Source organism: Pan paniscus, chromosome 2, assembly GCF_029289425.2.
Source record: "Pan paniscus chromosome 2, NHGRI_mPanPan1-v2.0_pri, whole genome shotgun sequence".
In the NCBI taxonomy this organism is placed as follows: Eukaryota; Metazoa; Chordata; class Mammalia; order Primates; family Hominidae; genus Pan; species Pan paniscus.
The window spans coordinates 1,117,016-1,134,852 of NC_085926.1; the positions used below are offsets into that span (position 1 = coordinate 1,117,016).

General features: G+C 37.3%; 1 protein-coding gene across 7 annotated transcripts in view; it reads left to right on the forward strand.

Moving 5' to 3' along the window:
• The window catches only part of LOC100990608 (contactin-6), a 320,384-nt gene that overhangs the window by 36,087 nt on the left and 266,460 nt on the right, over window positions 1-17,837 (forward strand). The window lies entirely within an intron of this gene.

The window sequence follows — 17,837 nt, forward strand, 5'->3', positions numbered from 1 at the left end:
TATATGCCTTCTTTTGTTTGCATAATTTTTCTTTTTAGCGTTTATGTAAATACATAGAAGGTAAAAATTAGTGAACTATATTCAAGGAAGGGTGTTAGAATACTAATGTAGCTAATGCTGTGCTTGGGAACTACTTAGGAAGAAATAGATTGGTTTAAAAAGAAAGTTACAGAATTTAATCAATCTTAAGAGACCAGCAGCATGCTATTGTGGAACTACAACTTTAGAGAACATCTATATGACAGTATGATCACCAAAAACTTCAGCATATGCTGCCAAGATTATGTGCATATTTTAAGTGCAAGTTAGAGGGCTCCACCTTCCCTTTTTGCCTGTGGTCTCCTGATTATAGCACTCAAAGTATTGCATCTGGGTAATCCTCCATTCCCAGGCGACTTGAGAAATTTGATCCCGTTGGTGTGACCAAAATTTCCAAGTGAAATACAGAAATTGTACCGTCTTCATGCATATAGGCACAGGCTGGGGAAAGGTTTGGGATGATTTTTGGCTTTGCCCTTTCCTGTTTTGTGACCTACAGTAAATTACCCAACTTTCTGCACAGTCACTTTGCATTTTTTCATAAAATGTGAATAATAATGCCTTTCTCACACTTATTTTGGAGATTAAAGATAAATATGAAGGTGCAATGAATTCTAATATGCAAAGTGCTATATTTATTAAATATAAGATGTTTTCTGTTAACTCCAGCAAGTTTCCAGTGTCAATGTTGGTATATCCAACACTTCCTACATGACATCTGCTGGAGGCACATGTCTATAACTGAAAGTTAAGTGTATGTGACTTCTACATGAATTTAAGTATGAATTTCTATATATTTATCAATAGTTATTGATTTCACATCTCAAGTCATGCTTTTGAAAACTATTTACATCAAGACTCTATTCATTTGTATAAAATAGTTTGTTTTTTAAAAACAGTTTTTCAAGACTTTTATAAAATAATATCCTTTTGAATAGATACATACATATACAGGTAAATCTAGATATATTTTTAATGTTGAGTTTAAGAAGTAGTTTAAAAAGCAAATCTTTAATTTTTAGTGTGATTTATCTATTAAAAGTCCTGTCTTCTCTATATTCTCTCTACTTAATGAAAAAGCCGATTGCAAAACAAGAAGATTGATTAGGGGTAATAAGCTTGGTATTCTAGTAATAAAAATCCTTGCCAAAGTCCAATCTTTACACAAGACATTGACTATATTTCGAGGCCAATTTCTAACCCTATATCTAAAACATGGCAGGGGTTTAATCATTGTAGCAGACGCTGTCTATGCCCTTAGTGAATCTCCTACCCTCGCTCCCTTTACCCCTAGGATTTGCCACTGTAACCCTGAAAGATAACACGGTGAAAACCTAACTAAGTATCCCTGACTGAAGGCTATTTTCTGACCTAGGAAGAGTGCTTTCCTCCAAGCAAGAAAAAGCAGAAGTGCCTGAGAGTTCATGCTCCCCAGAGCAACTCTCAAGCAATTATAGATGGGGAATTGATAAATAAATACCCATCTTTCTAGCCCCGTTGTTGAGTTCCTGAGCATTGTTCTGCACCACCTTCCAGTGGTCCCCAGAGGAACTGAGATCCAGTTGATGACACTGGCAAATGGCTTGATAACAAACCTTCACTGGCTTCATTCTCTTTCTGAGTAACCCACTATCCTACCAATGTTTCTTGGGATCCCAACTAAACTTGCATTCAAATCCTTGATTCAGATTCTATTTTGGGGGGATCTCAAATGAAGACAACAATGTTTGATCAGTACATAAATTGACATGTATGAAAAAATGTGCACATATGCAGACAAGAAAGCTTCTGCCTGTCTGTGTCAAAATAGGAACGATTTGTCTTTCTTTAACCCGGTTTATAGCAACTATTAGAAATGGAATTCAACTAAGTGTTGCAAGAAGTCCATCATTTATAAATTAAGATGGAACTTACTTACTGTACTTTGTCTCCAGAAATTCTTTGAGTGTAAATAACATAGACAAAATCATGGAATATTAAGAATGGCAAAGGAACTGAGAACTCTTTCTCACAGCTATCAGGTTGGCCCAGTGAAATAACAGGCAGACCCTGGAGATGTTCCGTAAAGCTGGCTGCTGCTAAGGTCTGCTCTGATACCTGCTATGTGATAAAAGTTCCTGACACTTAGCAGGAGTTGATGTCCTGGTATTCCACCTGCAAGTGGTAGGTCTGCAGGGCACACCAAGCACGATGATATTCATCCTGGAAATGTAGTGCTGAGCTCAGAAGTAAGTAGGGTGTTAATTATCCATGACTAGTCACATAAAATCATGTCTTATACTCAGTTCTGGCCTGGAATGCAGGGTACACAAAGGGAGGTACTCACTGATACCAGCAGGAGCTATATGCAAGCTTCCAAAGGAACAATTAGTCCTTCAGTGCCTCATTCAAAGGCTGCTTAGGGGGTTGTTCTCCTTGAGTTAATGGGAGTATGAGTGTTCAATGAATGGAGATTAGCCCCAGAAGACAGGGAAGCAAATTAAACCCCTATTTTGATTTGAATTGGGAGTGAATAAAGTGTTCACTGCTCACTAAACTCAAGTGAAGTTAACATGCAAGAATGAATGGAGACTAACTTCTCTGTGTGGCAAGGAAGACCTCAAGGCAGTTAGCACCTGGGAACCTCCAGGGATAGAGCTGAGACAGAGGTGGTCATTCATCATTCTCTGGGGTGATAAGAGTTTTTCAGTAAATGCTGTATCAATGTAGATAAATCTTCCTAGAACCAATAAAAATGCCCTTTGCCTTTTCTATCTTCTGTTACAAGTAATTGCTATTCACCTTGTTATGAATATCTTGAAAGTAGTCACAGAGTACTTGGAGTGCCTGCGGGATGGAAAGTTTGAAGGAAAAATGTAGCCGTATATCATTGGCATTCATGAGAAAATTCAGATTAGATGTTTGAAAGGCAGGTCCCCAGGAGGCAATAGAGAAATCAGGAAAAATATTGTGCCAAAAATACCACTCTGGCCAGGACATCAGGGAGTTTATGTCAGGTAGAGTGAAGGAAAGCAATTTGGAAAGAAAAGATATATGTGCTTTTCGATATGCATTTAGTTTATTTATATGCACACATCCTCTGAAAAACTAGTATGTTCTGGGAATCGACAAGCAGATTGGGCCTGACACTTCTAAAATATGTAACTGTGTTTATGTTTCTTTTACTCTAAAAACTCGGAATAACATCTTGCAATATGATCAATACTTTTTCAAACTCATGTCTTTTAAAAATCTGTTTGCAACCAATAAGCCAAAAATGGGATGTGCTCAGATATCACTTTACATTTGGGAGGTCAAGTTTATGCCATTGGAGTTTACGTGCAGATTACAATATTTTTTCTTTCTAAAGACACACCTTCTCTGGTGTCCTAAAAATCAGTTGTCTCACTGATGACACACCAGAGATATATGTTTTTTAAAATGTGGGCTGGGTATGGTGCTTCAAGCCTGTGATCCCAGCTCTTTGAGAAGCTGAGGCAGGAGGATCATTTGAGACAAGGAGTTTGAGACTAGCCTGGGCAACATAGAAAGACCCTGTTTGGGGCAGGAGGATCATTTGAACCCAGGAGTTCAAGGTTGCAGTGAGCTGTGATCCCACTACTGCATTCCAGCCTGGATAACAGAGGGAAACTCTGTCTAAAAAATAAAAAAAAAATAAATAAATAAATAAATAAATAAATAAATAAATAAATAAATAAATAAAAACGTGAAGATGTTGTGGATGATATCATCCTTGCTGGGGTGATATTTCTGCACAAAGAATTTCACTTCTTTCCCTCTTCTAGAGTGTTTGAATAACAGTCACTTGACGACAGTTAGTTCAGCTTAAGCCTACTTACTTTTCTTCATTCCCTTTATTTAAAAAAGTCTTATGTGTCTGCTTTCAAGGAGACTCTACTGAATTCTATCAAGATAACAAGAAGAACAATAACTCAAAATTATTATTGCTTCTGAGAGGCTTTTTCTATAATATACCTGAAAAACATTTAAGGCACTCATAAGTAGCAACCAATCACCCACTCATTCATTGAATGAATATAAGTTAGTGCATCATGTATACAAGGACACATACACACGATCCTGAAAAATACACCAAGCGATATGCCGAAAAAGGAGACATGCCGCAAATATTTTGTTTATTCATTTATTAAAGATAAATTGACTAGAAGTTGAAAGGAAAGTGGAAGTACTTTTAAATGAAGGTTTAATGAAAATTTCATAGAATAAGGTCATCGAATCTTGACAATGATAAAAATTAGAGAATTCCAAGGAGATGGACCAACATAAACAAAGATAAGACAGTCTTCAAATAACTTGATCTTTTCAATTTGGTTGTTTTGTACTTACTTTTGTAGTAATAATAATAATAATAATAGCAGCTAGTATGTATTGAGAGTGCAGACTGCCTATAAAATATTGTTCTAAGCAGTTTATATGAGTAAACTTATCCTCACCTTAAATGTGGAAAGTAGCTACCATTATTAGCCCCATTTTACTGATGAGGAAACTAAGGCACAGAAGAGTTAAGTAACTCACACAAATCCTTCACCTAGTGAGAGCCACAGGTCAGATTTAAACACTGGCAGCCTGGCTATATAGCATGGACTCAACTGTGACTGCCCCCTCTTGAGGCGCTCATGGAGCCAGTCAGTGACTTTATTTTCTTTTCCATTTTCCTACAGACATGGGTAGACTGACAAAGTCAATGCTGTCTTGGATATGTGAGCTCAGGGCCATGCAAGATAAACTCCTAGATTAGGTTGGTAGCTATGCTCTAGAATTAGGACTTCTGATTACATCATGCAGGGAAAAAGGATTACTGTTAGGGAAACATGTATTCTCATATTCTTCTTTCCTTCCTTGGATCCTCTAAATCTAATCAGTAGCCATCAAGACTGAAGCAAAGGCAGTATCTGGAGCAACCGCCTGCTGTGGATCTCACTACAGCCCTTCCCTTCCTGGATGTTTCTCAAAAGTACCTTCAAAATCAATCGGCCTCCTGTGCTGTAAGCCAGTTAATTTTTTTTTTTCAGACTAATTCCAAATACATATATCCAGGTAGCTAACAATAATACTGTGCTTCCTGTAAATAATATGGAAAGACCACTCATTGTGAAGTCAAAAGATCCGGGTACAAGGCCCAGATCGACCATATAACATCTATGTGCTTTTGATCCGTTACTTGAAGTAGTGTTACATTACTCGGAAGTCGGCCTCCTCCTTTTGACCACAGCATCTCGACTTTCACACTTGTCGTTACTGAGTTGCCTGCTCTCCCATCTCAATTTGGAAATCTGAGACCAGAGTTGTTGCTCCATTTACTCAACTAATGTTGCTGATGATAGATAGCAGGACTGTCACGGAGTCCTTTGCATTCCTAGCCCAGTGTTCTTTCCACTGAGCTAGTCTTCCCCAGTGTGCTCTGTGGAACCTAAGCCCTTGGGGAAGCTCTGCAGAAGGTACTTTTTCTTCCCTCTAAATGTGATTTTAGCATCCTGACATAATCCCCTCCACACTGCTAGTAGCCCGTGATACTCTTGCCTAGACCTGGATACAAATTAAGATCATAGTTTTGTCCCAAGTCACCTACATTCAGAGGGTCCAAAATGTAAAATAATGCTTTTAAAAGAATATGAAGAATTTATCCTCTGTGGTTACAGGAAAGTTAGCTAATCTCCCTGAACCTGAGTTTTGTTTTGTTTTTTTTTGTTTTTTGTTTTGTTTTGTTTTGTTTTCCGGGTAGTTTAAAAAATCAAATGAGACAATTTATTTAAGAAAGCATCTTTCACATTATAAATCAGTTTACAAAAGCAGGGTACTATTTATATAAACATGAATTCCAGATATTGGAAGGTGGCAATGTCTGCTGTTAGTAAGAATGCAGGAAGCACACAAGCAGTGTTGAAAAATCTTAGATAATATTTTAGTCCCCTGCCCTTGGAGAAATGTATCATGAGGTCAGTGGGTGAATTTCTTTGCCTGCAAATTGTATCTCCTTTGGATACAATTTGCAAAGGGCTGAGGAATGAGGTTGGACCCCCGTGCCCCATACCACAAAGTATTTCTGCTCAGCAGTCATGTATTTCGCAAAAATAACCCATCCACAACGAAGTATTGCCTGATTTAAGCTTCTGCAATTTCTAAAAGCCAGGGCACTTAAGATACTGAGATGAAATAACATTCCCTGTTCCCAAATGAATAATGCATTTTCTCACTCTTTTTTATTTTTATTATTTCAAAATTCTTGCCTCTCTTTTGCAGAGAAATTTCCCAGAGTTTTACAGCATCACTGTTGACAGGCAACCACATTTTCCTCCCAAGGCGACTCCTATTTCTGTGAGGTCAAGATTGACAATGGGAGCACATATCAGGGGATGGGTTGATGGAAGAGAAGGCAAAAGGTCCAATTGTCCAGGGGCTGGGGACCGTGAACCTTAGCCAACAGAAACAGAATGGAATCAGTGTACATCCTGCTGTCAGTGCTCTGTGATTATTCTCCCCTTTCCTTCTCCTAATGGATAAGCTTGGAAGAAAGTGCATTCTTTCTCAGGAGAGAGCTCAGAACTGCAGGGTTTTACTGTATTTATTGTGCTACATATATATATACACACACACATACATAAATACACTGTATATACACTACATATATATTAGTTTCAATAATTCTTTCCTAGGTAGGTCAGAAAATTCACATTTCTATGCATTATTAAAAAGAAGTTATGAGGCCAGGTGCAGTGGCTCACGCCTGTAATCCCAGCATTTTGGGAGGCCGAGGCGAGTGGATCACCTGAGGTCAGCAGTTCAAGACCTGCCTGACCAACACAGTGAAACCAGTCTCTACTAAAAATACAAAAATTAGCTGGGCACGGTGGTGAGCGCCTGTAATCCCAGCTACTCGGGAGGCTAAGGCAGGAAAATCACTTGAATGTGGGAGGCGGAGGTTGCCGTGAGCCGAGATTGTGCCACTGCACTCCAGCCTGGGTGACAGAACCAAACTCTGTCTCAAAATAGAAGAAGTTATGCCATCATGTGTGGTTAGAGAGTCACTGATTGGCATGAAAGCAATTAAAACCCACCCAATTTTCCTGACCACTTTTATAAGACAGAGAAAATTTAATAAGTTAATCCCTTATGGATATCTTGGGCTCTTTGAAATTTAGAGAGCTCTATTACACCCTTTATTAATTGACCCTAAAAAAATTAGGAGCAGTCTGTGTGGTAGGTAGTATGGTCACAAGATTTACAGTGGGCAACCCAAGAACAGAGATTCTAAGACTTACTCAAACTACACTGTTAGCTATTGACACGATTAGGACTCTAAGATCTCTGTTATTCTTGTCCATGGCTCTTTCCCCTTGATTAGACTTTCCCAAAGTGTGTTCTGTGAAGCGTTCACTGTTGGAAAAGCACTACAGAAAGCCGAATCCCATGATCATGGAAGTTTGGGAAACAGTGCAGGCTATACCCCTGTCTTCAAGTTCTGTAATGTACATTGGCCCTGGAGAGATACAGAAATCCTGCAGGAAAGGAACTGTTTTGTCTTATTTAGCCTTGCATTTTGCATATTATTTAGCTGCATGGTGCTTTTTTTAGGCCCCATAAACACACTGTAGGAAGCCTTACCCTGTGCCATCTAGCTTTATAACAACTCAGGGTGGCAGTCCTCAATTTGCACCTCTAATAAGTAGAAATGTTTCTCTTTCCAATGTTCAGATTTGAGCAAAATCTCCCAGAGTAAGCTTTCGGCAAAATTGTAAAGTCTGTAAGATCGGCCATCGGGATGAGAAACATGGACTCAGGATTCTGATGATACTGGTCAAATGAGGGATTTTTCTGCCACTTATCAGCTGTGTGCACTTTGTCCAGTTACTTAGTTCCTGCCAGTTTCAGTCTCTTCACCTGTAAAATGAAAGCAATAATGGTATAGCTCGTATTTGACTGCCATGAAGATGAAATGAGGCAGTGCCTGTAACTCCTGGCATAGAATCTCGCTTCTGTTGGGTATTTGATAAACTCTATTATTACCATTATTCTCATTATCTTCCTTTTCAGCCTACCTCCTGGCACCCCATTGTGTCTCTTCCTCCTCCTATTTTTCTATCTTGTCACACAACCTGAAAGGACTCTGCTTCCAGCTATCTTGCTTACCTGGTATAGTGCAGAGATGGTATACACGATGCCTTCCAAGACTGGGCAGGTAATATGAAAGAGTGAAGGGAACTAGGTGTGAGACAATAGCGGGTGTCCCCCAAACTATGGCAAACACTTGTGTCAAAGGGCCAGTCACTCCGGATATTTGTTGTTGTTAATGCCTTTTTGTTGTACTTTTACCGCATGGAAATATGGACTAGTGATGCCAAATTTTCAGATAATTAATGAGAAGTCAAATGTTTATTTTTATATGTAATTTTCCAATTTTTAAACACTCTTTTTAAGAATCTGTTAGACTACCAGTTGATGACCCCTGGATCAGGGGATTTTTAGCATCCTGTTCCTATATAGTAATAAAGAGCTGCAAATTTAGAAGTGTTTAAGAGGTCATCTAGTTGAACTTCCTACTTGATCAGAAATATTATTTATAATATACTAAAAAAGGTGTCATTTATCTATTCCTAGTCAGAGAGAACTAAGCATCTCATGGAAAAAAACATTACACTTTGTATGTACAAACTCACTGAATTCTCTTATGAACCTCATGAGGTAGATGCTACTTTTTCCATTGTAATTATCATGTCATCCAGGCTCAGAAAACTAATTTACTTCTTCTAAAGTCACAAAGCTATTAAGTGTCTGGTAGATTTTAAGAATGGAATTCCAGACTGTTTAGGTTTCAAAGCCAGTGCACTTAACCACTGGCTAAACAATTCTACTTGTTAAAATGCTCAGGGCTGATACTAAGCTGAAATTTGCTGCCCTGAAATGTCCACTATTTGGTCCCAGTTTTGCTCTCCTGAGACACAAATAATAAGTTTAATCTTTCTTCCACAAGACAGCCCTTCAAATATTTGAAGATGACTCTCCTCTGCCTGCTAAATCCTCTCTTCCCCAGGCTAAACATACTCATTTCTTTTCACTGACCCTCATAAGTCATGGCTTTCAGCCACTTCATCATCCTTGCACTGCTCCCCAGGAGAGTATTTCAATTTGTCAAAGTTCCTCTTAAACCATGATGCTCGGAAGAGAACACAATCCCTCTGTGTAGTTACACAAGTGCAGGTCAGGATGGAACTAGCACCTCCCTGGTTTTGGCCACCATGCTTTTATTAATGCAACCTAAGTCATGCCAGATTTTGAGCAACTATGTAAAAAGAAAAGCAAACATTGAATATTGGTCCAACTTCACACTATAGAATTTTATTCTCTGCTTTTTTTTTTCCAAACTTGAATTGAAGGAAAGCCACTTTTACTCACTCTACTCCTACCCAATATATTTAAGCAGGTCATTTTTAAAACTCAAATACATTACTTAGTATATATTCTTATTAAATACCATCTTTATTTATTTACTGTTTTGGCCGATACTGATCTGTTTTGTTTTTTCTTTAATTTGACAATTATAGCAGAACAGAAGAGAAAGAAACATATTCTGTAGTGTGACCACTTTTTCTTAAATACATTAAAAAAGGGTTTTTTCCTCTACCACTCTAATATTGCTCACAGATAAATCTATTTATATTTTCCCAAAAACAAAATTTTAGAAAGTGCTTTGCACACATTCCTGTTTTAATAGGACCTTGCTATATTATTGCTTTGTTTAGTTTTTTTAAAAATTTGGAATATATGAAGAAGCAAAAACACTGAAAAGAAAATCTGCTGCTTGCCATTTTACTTACATATATGTATTATATATCTATATAATTATATGTTATATCTATTTGTGTGTATGCATCTACCTTTTCATTCTTTTCATTCCAGATATTTCTGATTTCTGCTATCTGATATACTCACTAACTCTTCTAGCTTTCTGTGATTCTGAGGTTAATCAAATATTCAGTAGGATTGGGCTGAGAACTTACCACTAGAAACTTCTCTCTAGGCCAACCTTTAGCCCAGGGGTGGGAAAACTATGGCCATGAATTAATTATTCTTCACCTGTTTTTTGCAAATAAAGTTTTTATTAAAAAAACTGCCACTTCCATTTGTTTATGTCTTGAGTAAGACTAGTTTTGCATTCTAATAGTACAGTTTAGTAATGGCAACAGTGACCAGGCTGGAAGTATTTGCTATCTAGTCCTTTATAGTCTTTTACAGAAAAGATTTCCCAATCTCTGCTTTAGTCATTAGTAAGTAGTCCCTGCATTCTATTATTGAATTCATTGCTGAGAATTGAAACTAGCATAAGTTCCTAGCCCTGTACTAAACGGCACTGAAAGCAAAAATAATTTAGCTACTTCCTTCAGGAAATTCTTGCTTCTAGAGGACAAAACTTACTTTTCAAGACCAACATCATCATCTGTATCAAGAGCCTGACCTTCTTGTACTCATCAAATTAAAGCTATTATGCCCTAATCTCTACCCACATCTAATCAGCTCCTCATCTTGCAAGAACAACCTTAAAATCACTTAACCCAGATCATGAAGCCCTAAAAATATTGTTTAAAAAAAAATTTCAGCTGAATTAAATTGAAAGGAGTTTAATTGAACAATGAACAATTCACCAATCAGGCAACCCCTGATTCTGGGGCAAAGCCCAGAATCACAGCAGATTTGGAGAGACTCCAGGGATACCTCATCATCAGAACAAATTTGTAGAAAATAAAAGGGAAGTGACTTACAGAAATAGGAAGTGACGTACATAAACGGCTGGATTGGTTACAGATTGGCATTTGCCTTACTTGAGCACAGTTTGAACACTCAGCAGCGTATGACTGGTTGAAGCATGGCTGCTGGGATTGGCCAAGACTCAGCTATTGTTTCAGGCACATATTCCTAAGTTAGGTTTTCAATCTTGTCTACCTATTAAGTCAGGTTACTGTTGGTCCTCAAGGACTCAAATATAGAAATATGAATTTCTTCAGGCCATTTCTAGTTTATATTAACAATATCACCCACTTATTTCTCCTTCTGAGAAAGTATTACAACTATGCCAAGTTGTATTCTCCCTGACTGTGGAAAGTCTAGCAAACTTAGATTTGTCCAATGAATAAGTATTTCTTGTCACCTTTTTAGGAATGGAAAGTCAACACTACAAATCCTCAAAGCTATAGCAGCGTCACTCATCCACATTCTTGTATTCTGATTTATATAAATACAAAGAGCATTTCTATAAGATATAATTACCTGCACATTGCAGATAGAAAAACAGGTGCACACAGAGGCTGGAGCTATGCTTTGGTGATGTGTGCAGTGCCCCAGATCAAGAGATCACATAGTAGGGGGGGACCCTCAATCAGGGATCTGCCTTCAAGTCCCAGCTCTCGTTCTAGGTCATGGACTAAATTTTATTTAGTTAACTATCACCTATATATGTAAATAATGGCAACTACTTATCTCCTCTAGGCCTCAGTTTCCTCAGCTATGAAAATAGAAAGCTGACTTCTATTATCTATATAGTTTCTTTCAATTGTGAAATTCATTGAAAGTATGATTTTTTAGCAGTCTTAAAACTAATTTCTTCACACTAGTATCTTTCAGCAAGACTTCATGGCCTCAAGCAAAAGGCATATGAGAGATACTCTCTTGATGACTGAGTTAAGTTCTACAGCTTGGTTTCTCTGATTAAAAAAAAAATTGTAGAAATGATTCTGACTATTTCCATAACAAACATATTTGCATTTATTTCATGCTGTTAACAACTTAACATGTAATCATGGCTCCTCTAGGAAAAGCAGTACTGCTCCTTCTATGATCACATTAAACACGCTGTTATATCTTTCTACTAATCTATCATCTATTATGGCTGCGTATTTTGAGAGTTTGGCATAACAATTATCATAAGTGATAGCATTATATTCTGAAAACAAAGAATTTGATGGCACAATTTATCTTGCTACTTGGCCTAACTTAATGGTGGTGGGGTTTCCTAGTCTATACTATATTTTTCTCAGATCACAAATAGTTCACTTTTTAATTTATTATTGATTTAGCTTAAAAGTAAATAACTCCGTGAATGCTAAAGTTGGAAATCTGTTATAAAAATTATTAAAAATCTTCTCTTCCTTCTGGCCATGGATGTTTATCACACTGAAATAAAACTGTGGAGCTACCTGAAGAAAGTGAATTTGAGATTTTTAATTTATCTGGTGTAATTAACTGGTCAACTAAAAACAAAAGGGCAATTAGCGCTGCACACATTTGTTCTGATGATGAACATGGCAACTGAAAATGGATCTTGATCTTCACTGTGGAATCCTTTAGTATCAAAGCAATGTTGCTGTAAATAAGGGGAGAATGAAGCCCGTGAGGAGTCACGCACTTGCCGCCATGATGTCCTGATAAACTAAAGCCACACCAGTAAGACAACTAGAGAGAGAAGTTGGCCAATATTTCAAAGTAATATTCCTCCTTGACCATCCTACTGCCCTGTACTTACAGCAATAACCAAAGCCTTTTAGTAGTGGTTTCTACTTTTCCTGCCACCAATGTGAGAAAATCATTTCGTGTACTGCCAAAGAGGTAAGAAAAAGGTATAATTTGTAATTGACCTGAGGATTTCCATAAACAGTATGTATTAATGCACATAATTCTCCAGCGTCCAAGTTCGTGTCACCTAGATGTGTTTATAGAAATTAAAAAGCACAATGTTGACAGAATTGGACAAGAATAATTTTCTATTTTCCCCCACCATAGAGTAAGATGTTTTAAATTATTTTAGACATTCTCTGTAGCTTCTAATTTAGGTTGGGAAGTACCAACCCTTCATGAGCACCTTTCAGAAGCTTATTACAGAGCTATGCATGCACATCTACTCTGCCTTTTTATTCAAGAAATTGACCCTAGTTCTCACTGGAAAAAATAAAGTTGGAAAGCTCCTCTGTAAAAGATAGATAAGAGAATAACAGAGGTGCCATCTCTGTTTAGGTTAACTCTCATTGTCTCTCAAGCCTGCTGGACAAACCAAGGTTTAACATGGCAGCCACCTTCCAGAATTTTCCTGATGCCTGAGGTCCAGCCATTATTTGACTTACACATTTAGTCCTGGTTTACTGGCAATTGTGCACATTTATAGACTGACGAATGGTTTTAGAGCCAGGAGATGGAGTGAGAATTTTCCTAAAAAAAACGATTATTCTGAACCAAACAAAGAAACTCTTAATGTTGTTTGGGTTAAGCATAATTAGCACTGCGTATAACCTCACTGTCACAGCAATAATTGCTGAGTTCTTTCATCTGCCTTCTGGGATCAGAAGCAAGTCAGTGATACATGGTGAGAAGAGGTCGTATAAAGGCAAGGCTCACAGTCTGAAGCTACTTCAAAATACAGGATGGCATCTTTTTCTACTAAATACATGGTATTCTTGTTGAGTACGTATACACTGAATTAGAAAAATACAGTTGGATAATCCTTTAATAGAAATCTTCACAGCCAAATATATTTTAGAGTTTAGAATTCATTAAATGAGAGATCAGCAAAAGAAAATTCCAGAAGCTCGAAAGCCAGAAAGGGTCAGATAATAAATATTTTCAGCTTTGCAAGCCATATGGTCTCTGGAGCAACTATTCAGCCCTGCCTTTGTAGCACTAAAACAGCCATAGACAATACATCAATAAACAGGTATGTTGGGTTGCAGTGAAATTTTGTTTACCAAAAAAAGGCAAAGAGCCAGATTTGGTCAGCAGGCTATGGTTTCCTGACCCTTGTTTTAGCCTTTAGAAAGGCAATGGGGTACAAATTCATATGTATTTCTATATATTTATAAATTTGTGTGTACAAATTTATATGTATTTTTATTTGCATGCATATACATATTATAGACAGATATGTGCATTAAAGATACATATAAATTTGTGTGTGTGTGTGAGTGTGTATATATATATATACATATATATATGTATATACCCAATGAACAATACACTTATCATCAACCAACATCTCTGTTTCAGCAGAAAAATACATCAATATTTATAATAAGCTGGGTAAAAAGATCTAAGCAACCACACATTGCTTGGTGTGTATTGCCTGGGGACAGTTCTCTGCCACCAAATAAATTTTGCCACCAAGCTTACATGTAATTTTCAACTTTCAAAGATTCTTTTTAATTGCAAGAAAAGGGATTATAGACCTGTACATACTCTTTCCTTGAAGTGTTTGAAATTATTACTTTTGTACTGAGCAATTTCATGCAAGAAAAAGTAAATACACGTTAGTTTATGAACCAAGATACTCACTGCTCTGGGCCAAATTATCATTTAAAAGACCTCATCTAAAACAAAATGCTGGTGATACATTTTTGAGACTCTTTTTAGGTTCTAGAAGTTTCTTTAAGTTAGATTTATATACTGGTTTTCCTTTATTACACCATTTTGCCTCAAGTGACCTGTAGGATTCTAGGAACCTAGAATTAATTCCTGTGGCTATTTTGCATGTCAGTGACTAGCAGAAATTTTACTCACTGAATATTTCTACTCGATTCTGCTGTGAGTAAATAACTACACTTTTCTTAACTACATTGTTGTCATTGAGCCAGAGTATTCTCCTTCCTCAGGCAATTTAAACTTTCACAAATGAAACTTTTACAAATGGCAACCGATGCATAAATATTAGCTCTTTAGGCTAGCAGTATAGAGGAATGCCAAATAAAACATCTTTCGGGCTTTGGCCTCATTATAGTATGCTGATAAGCAATCAGATGATAAAGGGCAACATTTGCTATGAAATTATACACTGGATGGAATCAAACCATCTTAGAATATTAGAGCTGGAAGAAACTTGAAGGTGACTTCTAGGTCAAACCCTTCAATTTTCAAAGGAGGAAACTGACAATCAATGTGATTGTACATGAATCACTCAATGTTACTCAGCTGGTTAAGAGAAGGAGAAAATAGTAGAAGCAAAATCTCTAGATTCCCAATGTAGCCTTTTTCTCTCTACCACCAGGTTGTTCAGCTGTCAAATGCAAACCTAGCTCATGCTTGCTGAATAGCTATGAGCTCTGCATTAGACACCACGCCGAGTATTACGAGTAAGTGTTACACATGGTGTTTATCGTCAAGGTAAAGTGCAAAACCCTTGGCAATATAATGGAGTCTTTGGTAAGTGCAAGCCTTAAGAGAAATACATTGAGTCAGTGTGCTCTAGAATCTTTAAGAGAAACTTCATATAAATTTGAGATAAACAATACAGGGGACTGGGCACTGTGGCTCACACCTGTAACCCCAGCACTTTGGGAGGCCAAGATGGACGGATCACTGGACATCAGGAGTTCAACACCACCCTGGCCAACATGGTGAAACCCTGTCTTTACTAAAAATATAAAATTAGCCAGGTGTAGTGGAGTGTGCCTGTGTAAGCCCAGCTACTCGGGAGGCTGAGGCAGGAGAATCACTTGATCCCAAAAGGCAGAGGTTGGAGTGAGCCAAGATCGCGCCATTGTACTCCAGCCTGGACAACAAGAGCAAAACTCCATCTCATTAAAAAAATAATAATAATAAAAAACAAAAAAATAAAAAAAAGAATGAAGGGGCTTGGGGCTTGTCGGATTACTTAGGTAGAAGTAGACAAAAACAAAATACAAACAGGACTAGGCAAAAATTTGTCTTCTTGGCTCAGGTAAGATGTTTCATGATTCTACGATACTGGGTATGATTCTAGGTTCTTTGGATGATGGAATGAATCCCAGTAACACTCATATACAGAAAAAGCAGAACTCTGCTTCTTACAGCTCCAAATGAGGCAAAGGGCACAAAGGAAATTGTACCCAGGAACAGAACTACAGCAAGCTGGGACTGTTGGAGGTAGCTTGCGAATGGAAAATGGGATAGAGATGGCTAGGCTTTGCAGGCCTCTGGAGGATTGGGTATTTTAAATAATTTTCTAGCCCAAGGAAGCAGGGGCTGTTTCTGGGTGTTAGAGATTTGGAGATCTGTGGTATTTGGGTCTATGTGTATTATAACCCGGGATTATTAAAGCCTAATAAGGGATATATTTGGGGTGGAGTCTTAGCAAACTGTCCATGAAGGGGAACTGAAAGTTTTTAGCTGTAGCTGCAAACTTTCGTCAAGATAACAGTTGTGAGATATACCAGATCAACAGGTTTATTATCTCTTGATGACTTAATGGAGAGATTATACACTTTTTCTGATAATATTGACAGAGGTCCTGGCTTCGACTGCCATTGGTTTCAATTAAGCAATATGCTGAATTTTTTACAAAATATTATAGCCAAAGAAATAGATAACTGATTGACAATGACCTGGTCATATGCTTGTCCCTGGAGCAAGAAGGTGGAGGCAAATAACTCCCCAGATGTATTGTCTGATGGTACATAGGGAGATGGTTCCTCAAAAGAAAGTCACGGACCTTTTATCACAAGAAGGAGACAGAATTATTGGGTAAAAAAATAATGAATGTCCGTTAAATAAGTGTACCATGTAATTTACGTTATAAGCTGAGGCTTTTTTGAGAAAAAGAGTCTATTGATAATTCTGCCATGACAATTGGATACATGGAAACTGTCCAGTGAAAACAAAGATTTATGGCCATGCTACCATTGTACAGGTTTTTAGGGAGATACAGACCCTAAGGAGGAATTCTATGCAAATTAAATGACATCTATATAGAGATAATACATAATGCACGTGCACAGGAAGTAGATCTTTGTCACTAGATTGGAAGTATTTAGTAGTAGTCTCCTTGGAAAAGGAAGATTAGAAACCTATTGTGTGTATAGTCTTGAATATCATTCCGAAGACTTTGGATGTTTGTGAAATTGAAAATGATTAAAGTCTCCATGGCATAAACTGGCATAATTGGACCAATCTTTGTTTTAGGAAGAAAATTTTGATGGTAATATTTAAATGAGTAGAAAGGAGAAGAGATTTAAGGCAGGAAGACTATTCAGAGATCCAATTTTTTTTTTAATCTTCAAAGCCACTACTCTATTTAAAACCTTCATTATTCCTTTCTTGTACTACAAAAGTAGCCTTTAATTACTCTGTATAATTCCAGTTTTTACTCCATCTCTTTCATTCTCCATGGTAGCCAGAGATATAACATAAATTTTGATTCTGTTCTGCTTAACATTCTCAATTATGATCTGAAAGTACAGCATTCATATGCATTAACATGACCTAAATGTCTTGTATATTTCAGCCTCTTTCCCTTTCTCCAACCTTGTCTCATGCCGCAGTTCTTCTGAATATCAAACCGGACTTTCTCATATCTTTGAACGTGCAGCTCAAGGCTTGCTATAGGACCTGAGCCCACTGTCTCTCTTTTGTTTAGGAAGCTAGTCTCATCCTTCCTTCATACCTACTGTAATCCCTACAGCTCTGCTGTTTTCACCCCATGTACACACACTCTTTGCCTGGCAAAGAGCTACTCATATTTCAAGCCTCAGCTAAAAAATGCTAACTGAATTCCACCCTATAAATCTCAAACGTATTACATTTTTCTTTATCATATCATATTTTTCTTTATCATATCATATTATTGTGTAGTAAACATTATCATATTTACTACACAAATATTTTCCTGTGTGTGTAAGGTTTTTTTTGTTTTGTGTCTCTGTTTTTGTTAAATGTCTCTCTCACAAGGGAACAGTGCCTCAAAGGTAGAAATGAAGGATCTTAGGCTCACCATTAACACCATAGTGCCCATTGTCTTGCAAAGAATGTGATTATATAAAGAAACAAACAAA